Below are 13,600 nucleotides of genomic sequence, written 5' to 3'. Positions count from 1 at the left end.
GCAGTTGTACACTATTGAGCTAGCAAGCCCTCTGCGACAATGTTATTGGGGCACTGGAATTTCTGATTTGTATATAAATGTTAACTGTCACTGAAGTTGGTGGTTACTGCTGTACTGGTTTCAGATCCGAAGCGAGAGAAAAGGTCTGCATGTTTTGGTAAGGGGTCAGTGACGTCACACTCCCAAGAAGCTCAATCAACCCGACAGGTTCGCGACTCATGAATATTCATACAATTTGCCACCGCTTTTCTACCGGAGCTAAGCCACGTTCACGTGCTAGTCGGAACTAGGAAACTTGGACATTCCCGACTTGCTAACTGGTTGAACGCAGCAAGTGTAAAACTATAACGAGTTAGTAAGTCAGAAATGTCAGTTTCCTAGTTCCGACTAGCATATGAACAAGGCAGAAATTTCGCCACGGGTTCATACCTCAGTGGGTTCCCCTCAAAACGTCCGCTCAGTTCTCGTGATTCAATGCTGACTGCAATGAATGGGATGACAACTCCGTAGTTGCCGTACTTCCATACAACAAACATTTAACTCTGATGGTCATGTGCAATGGACCTATATGCATCGGAGACCGATGACCAAGAACGACCATTGTTACTCAGCCGACAAGATGATAAAGTTGAAAAAGGTCAGTGCAAGCTGGAACAGCTGCTTGAAGCAATCTTACTTTGTACTCTCTAAATAGCCTTTAAATAGGCCTTTTCACACTGCATCGTTCATCTTTGCCCCAGGCTAGACTGGCCCTGAAATAGCTTAGCCTGTATTAACACAACCATTTGTTACCCCTGGGCTAAGGTTTAGCACTGACCTAATACACACTTATATCCCAAAGCCCTGGGCTAACTGACAAACACATGCGACCAACATTCTATCTCTGACACGCAACCAATGTTAAAAGCAAAGCAATAAAACATTTATTAACACTAACACATTGCCTCTTGCACTAGCATTTGATTTCCAACAGTGGTGGTTTGTATAAACCTTGCTGACTGCCTGTCTGACCTCGTAAACAATGTAGTACTTTTGAAATTCGACCTCGCTCCTGTCAGAATGATGTACACGAACGAGACATCAACTTTTCTGATCCAGGCAAAATCATGAAACAATATTAATAAAATGGTTATATCCAATCAAATGTCAATAGAAAAGCTATGAAAACAGACAAATGGCACGTTTCCTGCACTTCCAGTTGTAGAGTTTGTAGCTTTACTAGTTGGCTAAGTGAGAAGAGCCTGCATGGCAACCATTTTTGTTATTCACAGCAACCAATGATTTAGCGTGGGTGAAAGTTTTTTTTTGTCCTCCGATGGAAATAGTATGTATCTACGTATCAAAATAATGCAGAACGTATAACAGGCATGACGAGCATATGTTAACTAAGTGACCGTGCAACTTTTGTGATGGACAGTGAGCATTCTAGGCCTTTTTCTTGACCCAATTTCACACTGGCACCCCCTGAAAAATCGGAATTAAGTTTTTCATATAAAACATTTATTAAAATAAACTATTCAATAATTTTTTCACAAGTAGCTCACTCTTGCAAAAAAAAATACTGTCAGGCTGTAGTATAACTGCAGTACACTGTAGTATAACTGTAGTTAGAGTGCAGTATAACTGCAGAATGTTGCAATTACAGCGTCCAAAATACTAGTTGACTGCAGTTACTGCAGTTTCAAAACTGACTTTTTTTTTTGTGAGGGCAGGGCCTTTACTGTTCCTCTATTGGCGGACCGATGTAGCAGGCAGATCATTTTTTGTACCCGTACCCCCCCACACCCCAAACTACTTCCCACTACTATGCTTCTAGCTAATTTCAAAACATTTACTCAGATAAATTCTGTGTGTAACGTTAGTCAACGAATGCCTCTGTTGCTTGCAAAACTGTCAAACCCTTCATTGACAAAAGTCAGCTGATGGAAAGAAAGCATACCCAAATGCGCAAAAATAAATACGGGAATCTGCGCCACGTTCAGTTGTCGAACATTGCAGATAGAAATGCTATAAATGGAGCTAAAATAATTACTTGTTTTACATGTTGGAGAGGCATGTTTTTTTCTACTTAACATACTTTTATCTGAACATTCCAAAATGGTGTGTCCTGCTGTACTAGGGCTATAGTCACTTTGAAACAAATGGAACAAAATGTGAAGGGACCTACCTGAATTTGTCCAATAGAAACTCATGTTTTCGATGCAAAACGTTTACCATTTATTACGGTTTGGACTAACGATTGCACCACAGGGATGTAATCATTAGTCCAATCTGTTTCAAACAGTTGCGATTTGCATCGAAAACAACAGTTTCAAATTCAGGTAGGTCCCTACCCATTTCATTCAGTTTGGTTCCTAGTGAATACACCCCATGCTGGTGCTCTACTGAGGGACTTCGTTAATAGCTTGTGGACATGGGCTGATCAAACAAGTTAATAATCTAGAGTCCTACACAAACATTCCACTTGAATAATAACAAAAAGAGAAATTAACAAACCAAAAAAGCATTTGCAAGAAAAATAGAAAGATCCAGTGCATTCGGGAACGTATTCAGACCCAGGGGTGGTTCTGGGGGGGGGGGGGGGGGGGCAGTGCCCCTGTGACAACAATTTTGGACCCCCTAAATGTGGAGTATGAAATCATTTTTACATAACAAATTTTTGCTATCGTTTGTTTTTTACATCCGTTATTAGACAGTGGCAACAAGGAACACTAATGATTATGAACATGGTCTTTTGCCTGCTAATGCCTGCAATGCAGTGAAGAAAACAATATGACAACAATGTCTAATGTAACTGGCCCCTCTAACAGTACAACTGGCCCCAGCTTGGCCCCCCCAGTTGAAATGGTCTAGAACCGGCACTGTTCAGACCTTGACTTTTTCCACATTTTGTTACAGCTTTATTCTAAAATGGATTAAATTATTTACTTTTCAATCTACACACAATACCCCATAATGACAAAGTGCAAACAGGTTTTTAAAAATGTTTGTACATTTATTGGAAACTAAAAAAGTATTCAAACCCTTTGCAATGAGACTCAAAGTAGAACTCAGCTGCATCCTGTTTCCATTGATCATCCTTGATGTTTCTACAACTTCATTGGAGTCCACCTGTGCTAAATTCAATTAATGGGACATGATTCGGAAAGGCACACACCTGTCTATGTAAGGTCCCACAGTTGACAGTGCATGTCAGAGCAAAGACCAAGCCATGAGGTCGGAGGAATTGTCCGTAGAGCGCCAAGACAGGATTTGTGTCAGATCTGGAAAAGGGTAACAAAACATTTCTGCAGCATTGACGGCCCCCAAGAACACAGTGGCCTCCATCATTCTTAAATGGAAGAAGTTTGGAACAACCTAGAGCTGGCCGCCCGGCCAAACTGAGCAATCGTGGGAGAAGGGCCTTACTCAGGGAGGAGACCAAGAACCCAATGGTCACTCTGACAGAGCTCCAGAGTTCCTCTGTGGAGATGGGAGAACCTTCCAGAAGGACAACCATCTTTGCAGCACTCCACCAATCAGGCCTTTATGGTAGAGTAGCCAGACGGAAGCCACTCCTCGGTAAAAGGCACATTACAGCCCACTTTGAGTTTCACAAAAGGCACCTAAAGGATTCTCAGACAATGAGAAACAAGATTCTCTGGTCTGATGAAACCAAGATTGAACTCCTTGGCCTGAATGCCAAGTGTCACGTCTGGAGGAAACCTGTCACCATCTGTACAGTGAAGCATGGTGGTGGCAGCATCATGCCATGGGGATGTTTTTCAGCGGCAGGGACTGGGAGACTAGTCAGGATCGAGGGAAAGATTAAATAGAGCAAAGTACAGAGAGATCCTTGAAGAAAACCTGCTCCATAGAGCTCAGGACCTCAGACTGGGGCGAAGGTTCACCTTTCAACAGGACAACAACCCTAGGCGCACAGCCAAGACAACGCAGGAGGGGCTTCGGGACAAGTCTCTGAATGTCCTTGAGTGGCCCAGCCAGAGCCCGGACTTGAACCCGATCGAACATCTCTGGAGAGATCTGAAAATAGCTGTGCAGCGACGCTCCCCATCCTGTAGATTGATGAGGGGGAAAAATACCTATTTATTCAATTTTAGAATAAGGTTGTAACGTAACAAAGTGGAAAAGGTCAAGGAGTCTGAATACTTTCCGAATGCACTGTAGCTGTTTATTAAGGCCTTTTGGATCGACTGATTATTTGATCAGCCCATGTCCATTTGCTATTATTGACATTTATTATTGGCATGGCTAGTGGGACACTCCCCTGCGAGGCTACATAGGTGCCTCCAAACTTTTCTTACCCAAGGCTCTGATGAAGTAGCCTGGTGCTAGGTGATGTTAGCAATGTTATTTTAGCAACGCGGGTGTATTTACATACACTAGTGTTGCTTTCAATTGGGTTGCACAAAAACAGCCCGTGGGAAGCTAGACGTAAAATACAAGTCCATTGCAACTTACTGTGACGATGGGCAGGACAGTTGGTCATTATGACGGGGGGGGGGGGGGGAATTTGACACAAAATATCTAAAGGATCTTATTATTAAACATACTTTCCAAATGTGGGCCTGCTGTAGACCCACTTCCTCTCTGCTTACTTCTTGTCAAAATTAAAGTCCTACATGTGCGCCATATGTGAACAAAAAAGGACTAACTTGTAGTGGACTTTTATATTGACATGAGGTAAGCAGCAGAGATGAAGTGGGCTCTCTGCTTAGCTGCTCAGTTTGACAGCTGCGCCAGTGCGAGAGGAAGACGCGTGTGCTTTGCGGTTTCCCTGATCTTTTTTAGGAAGTTTTCCTTAAGATCACTCATCGACCCACACGCTGCATCGCTGTCATTCAGCAGCAGACGATGCCCTGTTAGCCACTGACTTGTCAATCCCACTCACCGCTGTCATGAAATGGATTCATGCTGGACACTGACTGAGCTCAATTGTCATGACACACAAATACAGTGATGACATTCTGTCCCCTTCATACAAACTTTGAGAAATAACGAGGAGCGCCCACAGTGTGCTTTGTGCGGACGAACAAATGAATAAAACGACACGTCCTGACCAAACATCCACAACGCGACGGTAAACCCAGGGAGTTATTTCAGAACAGGGCAGAATGCTTCAGGAAACAGTGCTTCGAAAGTGGAAAAGTAAACTAGCAAGGCATTGTTGTCATTTTATAACAGGTGATGATAAGCAGAAATAAGGGAGTACTCTCTCTCATAGTAGATGTAAGTTTCTCTGATGAAAAATTCTACTGTACATCTTACTGTAGAAATTATTGTTGAAAACATGTCTATGTTGGAACTGTTGCTGTTAAAATACAATTAATTTTATTCTGAACTGGAATAAACTGATTGAAGCAAGATGCTTTTTGAGGCAAACATACTCACTTTTCTGGCCTGGAAGTGTGTTCTCATTCAAAACTAGACAGATAGCTAACAACTGAGTCTTCAATAAACTCCCAAGGCGTGACTTTTCTTGAATGAATATATTGAAAGCGTTTGTTGTGAAACAATAATATACTTTAGTAATCAATTCACATCGACATACTGTAGCTGTACATTATACATTTCAAGTTGAAGTTGCATGGTACCTTGGCACATGCTTTGTATTTATGCATCTGGCATGATGCCAAACCAGATAGACAATTATGAGTAGCAACTAGCCAACTCCTTTCATTACTCTAATGATGTGCAAACACCTCCGTACAATAACAAAGCATATTACACTAGAAACAGTAACAAAACGACAGTATTATGTTTTACAATTCGTTTACATGACACACGAGCAAACTAATATAGCTGACGGCATACATGAAAGGCAAGGCAATTTGCGTGAGTAAATGCAACCAACTAACATTGATAAGTAAGCAATTCTACCAATAACAATATCATCAGTAGCAATATGCTTCAATCGAACTTAGAAACAAATATTTTCCGAGACTGAAGCGTGACAAGAAATGGCTGCACTGAAAGAACTGCACCGTAGCGTTGTTTTTAGCCGCTTCTCTGCGTGCAGAAACGACTACTTCCTGTTTCCGTGCAGTCTTTATAAGTACCAGAGAGCTCCACTAGGGGGCTCTCCCTATAATAAAATAATCTGTTACATTCTAACAGGATGGCAGCCCACTCACACAGTTCTGGGTTGCTCATCTACAGCAGGTCATCATGACCTCAGTGTTGCACTGTCAAAACCTGAGCCCAAAATAGACATGCTTGTTGAAAACTTCAACCAGCCATACACCTCTCATTAGGACTGTGTGTGTGTTTTCTGGTCTATATCTGTGTGATGTGATCAATCAATTTATTCCAGTTCAGAATAAATAATATGTATTGTATTTTAACAGGAACTTTCTATCAACACTAATATCAACAGTAAGATGTACAGTAGGCCTGAATTTTTTTAAATCTGTACTGTTAATTAGGGTTGCACGATCAAAAAGCCTGTGTGTGTGTTCTGTTATACATTTGTGTGATGTGATCAATTAGTCCAGTTTAGAATGAAATTATTTATTGTATTTTAACAGCAACAGTTCCAACCTAGACAGGTATGTAAGAGTGTTTTTAATTGGGAAAAATAAACTTTAAAATATATTTATGGGTATTTCATTGTTTGTTTTTGTCTATATTGCATTTGTATTTTTAGGCATAAGGGCAATGTACTGATATTTACATATAGTTGCATATTTTCCTAAGCTTTGGGTCCCAGGAAAACACAGACTTTTTCATTTGGGTCCCAGGCTGAAAAAGTTGAAGAACCCCTGCTGTAAGCAGTCTATGGACCAGGTATAACAGCAACCCATGCTTTGGTTTTGTTTAACTGGCCACTTTTACAAGGTTAGACAAATGTAATGTGGGTGAACTATTCCTATAACAATGGGGGGACTTTAAAAAAAAATAATCACCTAATTGCAGGAACAGCAACATCTAGTGGTCAGAAGCTGGTAATATCAGGATGCAGGATGGGCCATAAAACCAACAACTTCAAAAACAGATTTCTCTGAATAGGGGAAAAAACTCAGAATTATTATTAAACAAGCAAAATTTAAGTCAGATGTGTTCTTTCCCCCTCCTTGACTCTGCCTCCCGTTAGCCCCAGAAATCGATTTATGTCTACAAAATAAGGTTGATTAGTGTACTGGGGCTACGCTTCTCCTGTAGCAAAGTGGAGCTAGCAAGAAGGAATCTACCACCCTTTACACATCCAATTTGTCAATCTGTAAAAAGGTATTAAAGTTTTTTTCTGGGCAGAACCCAGAAAAGTTTTCAATATTGATTGATTAGGCATGTTGCGGAAATATTAAATGTGTCACACTTGATTGTCAGCAAGTTGGCGAGGTCACAGTTAAACTTAGATGCATAAGTACCGGTCTGAAGTGCGCTCCCAAAAGGGAATTCCTTACATAGAGCCTAATATACTGCTATCTGAACCTACATCAACATGATTCATTGGATAGGTTCCTACATGTGACTGGCTCTGTCTCCTATTTTAACTTAAAGAACATATTCTGGGGCGTTCTAACAATGTTCCTCCGGAGGGCCGCCCCCCTCCCCCATCTCTTGACCAGATATAGGTAGGAACCAAGGGTTGTTTATGACACCAAAGATAAGATGCACAAAGAAAATGTCCTTTACAGGCATATTGAGTTCAAGAACTAGCCTAAATTACATATGGTGATTAAACTCAAGTGTATTGTGGAAATGGATATCTGACTTGTCATAGTCATCATGTTAGGCTTAGTATGTCAATGTCTGGACGTCGCCCCGTTTGTTTATAAAGTTGTCGTCTTGATATAATTGTGTTAGTGGCGGGTTTAGCCTAATCCAGTGTTTCCCAAACAGGGCTAGGGTCTACAAGCAGTCTACCATATGAACAGCAGTTGAATATGGGGGACACAGTCTCACCTTTTAGCTAACCAACCACCCTGCCAGCTTTGTGTAGTCAGTCAGTGCCACTGTTAGTAGGCCTACCATCACTGTTAAATATTTCTCCACTGTCTCATGTTTTGCATTCTCTTCTGGCCAGCAGTTTGTTTGTGCCATGGGTTGTAGAACAAACTGTCATTTTCAATTCTTGCATGTCTATTTTAAAACAACACATTTTTTTAACTGGTTTGCCATGCATTTGTTGCCTATGCACTATTTACCAATACTACCATATTCAGCTGTCAAATATTTATTTTAGACCTGGCCCTGAACTGACTGTGAGAGGTAGCCTATAGGTCTAACAATTTAAATGAACAGGGAGCCATCCCCTTCACTCTGAGTTGCAGGTCTCAACTTACCCTCAGGTTCCTGGTTTAGATCCCCCATGGTAGACAGACACGAGACACCATTTCATTCCCACAGCCATATTCATTCTGAATAGTGGTCATGGGAGGAATAGTTGTCAGGTTGCATTAAATGAGCTTCTGTTCTAGAGGAATGCTTTGGGTTATAAAAGGATGCCATGATTCAACAATAACAACCTTCAGTCTCATAAACAGCTCTTAGCCATAGTTAATGGTACTAAAAAAAGAGAGATGCTGTAGAATATTGTGAAGGAAAAAAGATACTAACACTGTAGCTGTCCTCTATGATCAACATTAGGTGTATGTGACAATACAGCATATTTTAATAATAATTGATTATTGTGATATTTTACTGTGCCTGGTCCATTTCCAACGGGTTACAGCATCTTACAACTCTCTCTGTTTCTCTGGTCTCCCTCCACTCTCTCCTTCTATCTCTCCCCTCCCTCTCTCCTTCAGCCCCTGCATGCTGCTCGTCGAGGTACGGTCTGTCCCTGCTCTCCTGTTATGGTTTCTTTGTGACTTATGCCCTTAGGGTCAACCTCAGCGTTGCCATGGTTGACATGCTTAACAACACAGACGCCAGCGGCAGCCCCAAGCACAACCACACTGTGAGTATCACCAGCCCCAGCACTGCTTGCCCCAAACACAACCACATTGTGAGAAATAATGTAATACTGCAACCACTATGACTGCACACATTACACACCTCACTGTGATTGTGACGCTTAATCACAACACCACATGATAAGCAACCGTATCTGTGTTGACTCTCTTGTTTGCTCTGGCCAGACAGACTAAGGATTGTCTGTGTGTTTGTGTGTGTGTCTGCCAGGCCAGTGTGTACGACTGGGACTCTGAGACCCAGGGCTGGATCCTGGGCTCCTTCTTCTTCGGCTACATCCTGACTCAGATCCCAGGGGGCTACCTGGCAAGCAAGTACCGTAATTTCCAGACTATTAAGCGCACCTGAATATAAGCCCGCACCCACTGAATTAAAAAGAATATATATATTTTGAACATAAATAAGCCGCACATGTCTATAAGCCGCAGGTTCCTTCCGGTACATTGAAACAAATGAACTTTACACAGGCTTTAACGAAACATGGCTTGTAACAAAAATAAATAGGCTTTAACGAAACACGGCTTGTAACAAAAAAATAATAATTAGCAGTAAGCTTTAGTTGTCTTTTTGCACTGAGTCAATTCCTCACGCTGCTGTTTCCAACGTCTTATCATCGACTCATTAAGACCAAGCTCCCGTGCAGCAGCTCTATTTCCTTTTCCAACAGCCAGATCAATCGCCTTCAACTTGAAAGCTGCATCATATGCATTTCTCCGTGTCTTTGCCATGATGAGGGTGACAAAATGACTACCGTAATCAGAATGATGGGAAGTTTGAGAGCGCTCGATTTAATCTAAACAGTAAACAAAAAAGTTGTTTGACCTTAACCTGTTCGGCAATTTCATTGGTCTAATGAAAGCTTCATGCCGCCAAAAAACTGAGCACATCACAGAATGTGTTTTTTTTTTTAGAAAAAAAAATTGAAAGCGGGAAAAATCCATATATGAGCCGCGTCATTGTTTAAGCCGCGAGGTTCAAAGTTTGGGAAAAAAGTTGCGGTTTATAGTCCGGAATATACGGTATGTGGCCAAATGGCTGCTGGGCCTAGGAATCCTGGGAACTGTAATCTTCACCCTCCTCACCCCCATGGCTGCCGACCTGGGCGCAGGTTACCTCATCGCTGTCAGAGTGCTAGAGGGCATCGGAGAGGTAGTGTGTGTGTGTGTGTGTGTGTGTGTGTGTATACACACACAAGACTGCTATAAGCTCTGTTAAGTACTCATGAGAACTCACACTATAGCATCTGTATGACCTCTTAATTACATATTAAAAAAATGTGTGGTTCCTTTGCCATGTTAATCAGATTACTTCTCAGTGTGTCCTGAGTCTGTGCCCAGTCGTAACCCAGGGATATTTTTGTCAACCAGGGACTGACGTTTCCCGCCATGTGGGCTTCTTGGGCCCCACCAATGGAGAGGAGCCGATTGCTCACCATTGCTTACACTGGTATTGCACACCTAACCCACCCTGCACATACATTTCTTATTCTGGGGACTCACTCATGTTTGCATGTGTAGCATATTATTTTTCTTAAAGTTACAATATGTAACTTTTTGGGCGACCTGACCAAATTCACATAGAAATGTGAATTATAGATCTGTCATTCTCATTGAAAGCAAGTCTGTTATGTGTGCTATTTCTATGCTTCCCGTGCTTAACATTTATTTTTATTTTTTTTCACCTTTATTTAACCAGGTAGACTAGATGAGAACAAGTTCTCATTTACAACTGCGACCTGGCCAAGATAAAGCAAAGCAGTGCGACACAAACAACAACACAGAGTTGCACATGGAATAAACAAACACAGTCAATAATACAACAGAAAAAGTCTATATACAGTGTGTGCAAATGAGGTAGGATAAGGGAGGTAAAGGCAATAAATAGGCCATAGTGGCGAAATAATTACAATATAGCAATTAAACACTGGCATGATAGATGTGCAGAAGATGAGTGTGCAAGTAGAGATACTGGGGTGCAAAGGAGCAAAATAAATAACAGTATGGGGATGAGGTAGTTGGATGGGCTATTTACAGATGGGCTATATACAGGTGCAGTGATCTGTGAGCTGCTCTGACAGCTGGTGCTTAAAGTTAGTGAGGGAGATATGAGTCTCCAGCTTCAGTGATTTTTGCATTTTGTTCCAGTAATTGGCAGCAGAGAACTGGAAGACAAGGCGCCCAAAGGAGGCTGACCAGAACGCTCATACGTGCACCATGTTATTTTAACTGAAATGCACAAGGTCCTCTACTCTGACAATTAATTCACAGATAAAAGTTAGATTCTAGTAATCTCTCCTCCTTCAGTCTTCTTCTTCTTCTTTGGACTTTATATGGCAGTTGGCAACCAACTTTAAGGAGCATTACCACCACCAACTGGACTGGAGTGTGGACCTCAGTTCATTTTTCAATGACCCACGTGGGTATATGCTCTTACAAACCAATGAGGAGATGGGAGAGGCGGGACTTGCAGAGCGTCAAGCGTCACAAATAGAACCAAGTTCAATTTTAGCGCCTGGCTACGCAGACGCTCACGAGCAGTGTGGGTGCAATGATTGACTAACGTATGTGTACATTTATTTTGCAACGCTCACGCATGCGACATGAGTGGTGTGGTCAGAATGTAAGTTTAGTTTTTGCATCTTTTACTTTTTGTTTTGTACACCAGCTGACAATACAATATTTTTGGTTATTGAAAAGATATTTCACAGCGGTTTTGATGGTACAATGATTCTCTACACTACTTGTTTTGTCACATAAACTGAAATTAGGCGAACCATTAGAATCTTAGCAACCAGGAAATGGCAGCGCGATTCCTGCATATTGCACCTTTTAAGTTGATGTGATTTTCTTCACATGGCAACTTAATAAAAAAACTCCTCTGTCCAGGTGCTCAGCTGGGTACAGTGGTCACCCTTCCCCTGTCTGGTCAGATCTGCTTCTACCTCGACTGGACCTGGGTCTTTTATATATTTGGTAAGGCCGGCAGAGAGTTTGAAACAGAGAAGATGTGAAACTGAACGTTTCAGCATTTGACCCATTTCACACAGGTTTTCCGTAGTGTCGGCTTTGTACAGTTTTGTCTTTGTTCATGCTTACAATGAATACAGACACGGTTTCCTTGATGCATTCCTTTTTTAGGGAACATAAAGGGGAAAACACTTGGTGGGAAATATGATTGGGGGGAATTTAAGTCCATGTCACAAGAAAAGCTTGTGCGGCATGTCCGTCCGTGTGTGTGTTTACATTTTAGTCATTCAGCAGATGCTCTTATCCAGAGAAACGTACAGTTTGACCATTAGTGCATTATTTGACTGTGTGTGTTTAGGTATTGTGGGGATTGTATGGTTCATCCTGTGGGCTCTCCTTGTCAGTAACACTCCAAGCACACACCTGCGGATCTCAGAACAGGAGAGACTCTACATCACTTCTACCCTGAGTAAGGCGGTATGTTGCAAAAGCAGCTGGGAATTGTAGTGTCTGATCTTTATCTCTAAGGCCCAATCTCTTTGTAAAGTGGCAGACTATGGTTGTGTCAGGCTCATGAACATTAAGTACATAAATATAGAATACAGTGGTCATATACGCACTGAAGTTATGTACAGCTTTTTGTGGGTTTTTTTTGTCCTCAGTACAGTAGCAGTGTAAACTGGCACACTATTTGGTGCGACAGCAATCTCAACAGGAGGAACTGACTGCCTTTTTATGAACACTGTTATATGCAACCCTTTTACTGCGGTCACATAACTTTTATTCTATTTTTACTTCACATTTGTTATGCAACACTTGGCAGACATTGAGACATTTAAAAAAAAAAAAAGGTGTTTCTAGCCAAACATCCACAAAGTGCTTTTCTCAGCCACCCTCAAATAAGCCTGTGATAAGTGACATTTCACATGTGCAAGTCTAGTGTTATTTTAAGATGGCCATGTTTGATGTTCTTTTGTTCAGATCTCTCTGACGGGACCACATCCCCTGGGGGTCCATCTTGGAAGTCCATGCCGCTGTGGGTCATAGTGCTGGCTCACTTCTCCTACCACTGGACCTTCTACACGCTACTCACCCTGCTGCCCACATACATGAATGAGGATGCAGGTAGAAGTTGCCAGCCTGGTCTCATAGACTAGACGTAACATAGTAAACATAAATCTGGGACACTCAAATTAGTATGATATGTTACGTTTGGTATGGTTGCATTAGACAGATGGTTACTTAAGGCAAAAACTAAAGTATGGTGGATGGCAGGTTTCGAGTTCGAATGTCATCACGGACAACTTCAGCATTTTAGCTAATTAGCAACTTTTCAGCTACTTACTACTGTTTAGCAACTTTGCAACTACTTAGCATGTTAGCTAACCCTTCCCCTAATCTCAGGGCCTAAAATTAACACCTGACAAATGCAGGTAGATTTTGGCATTGGCGGGTAAAATGTCTATTTCACCAGCCACTTTGGCGGGTGGTCAGGGCACCACAGTGTGAGCGTTTCACTTGCATTTTTTTTATAAAAATAGTAATCACATTTATAGTAAAAAAAAAAAAATTGTCATCTCATCTGTGATATTTTGATTAAAAAACTTGGGTCACAAATAATTTCATTAAACAATATACTGTACCACATTACTTCTTACTAGTAATACATTTATTGTTTCAGAAACATTACAAAGTAGGATGCTCATCTGTTTTTTTGG

At 41.5% G+C, this 13,600-nt stretch overlaps 1 pseudogene; it reads left to right on the top strand.

The window, feature by feature from the left end:
- Positions 1 to 558: 558 nt before the first annotated feature.
- On the top strand, positions 559 to 13,211 carry LOC106605618 (sialin-like; annotated as a pseudogene).
- Positions 13,212 to 13,600: the final 389 nt, after the last annotated feature.

Source organism: Salmo salar, chromosome 01, assembly GCF_965601325.2.
Source record: "Salmo salar chromosome 01, fSalSal1, whole genome shotgun sequence".
NCBI lineage: Eukaryota > Metazoa > Chordata > Actinopteri > Salmoniformes > Salmonidae > Salmo > Salmo salar.
This window is presented reverse-complemented; position numbering and strand designations above follow the sequence as displayed.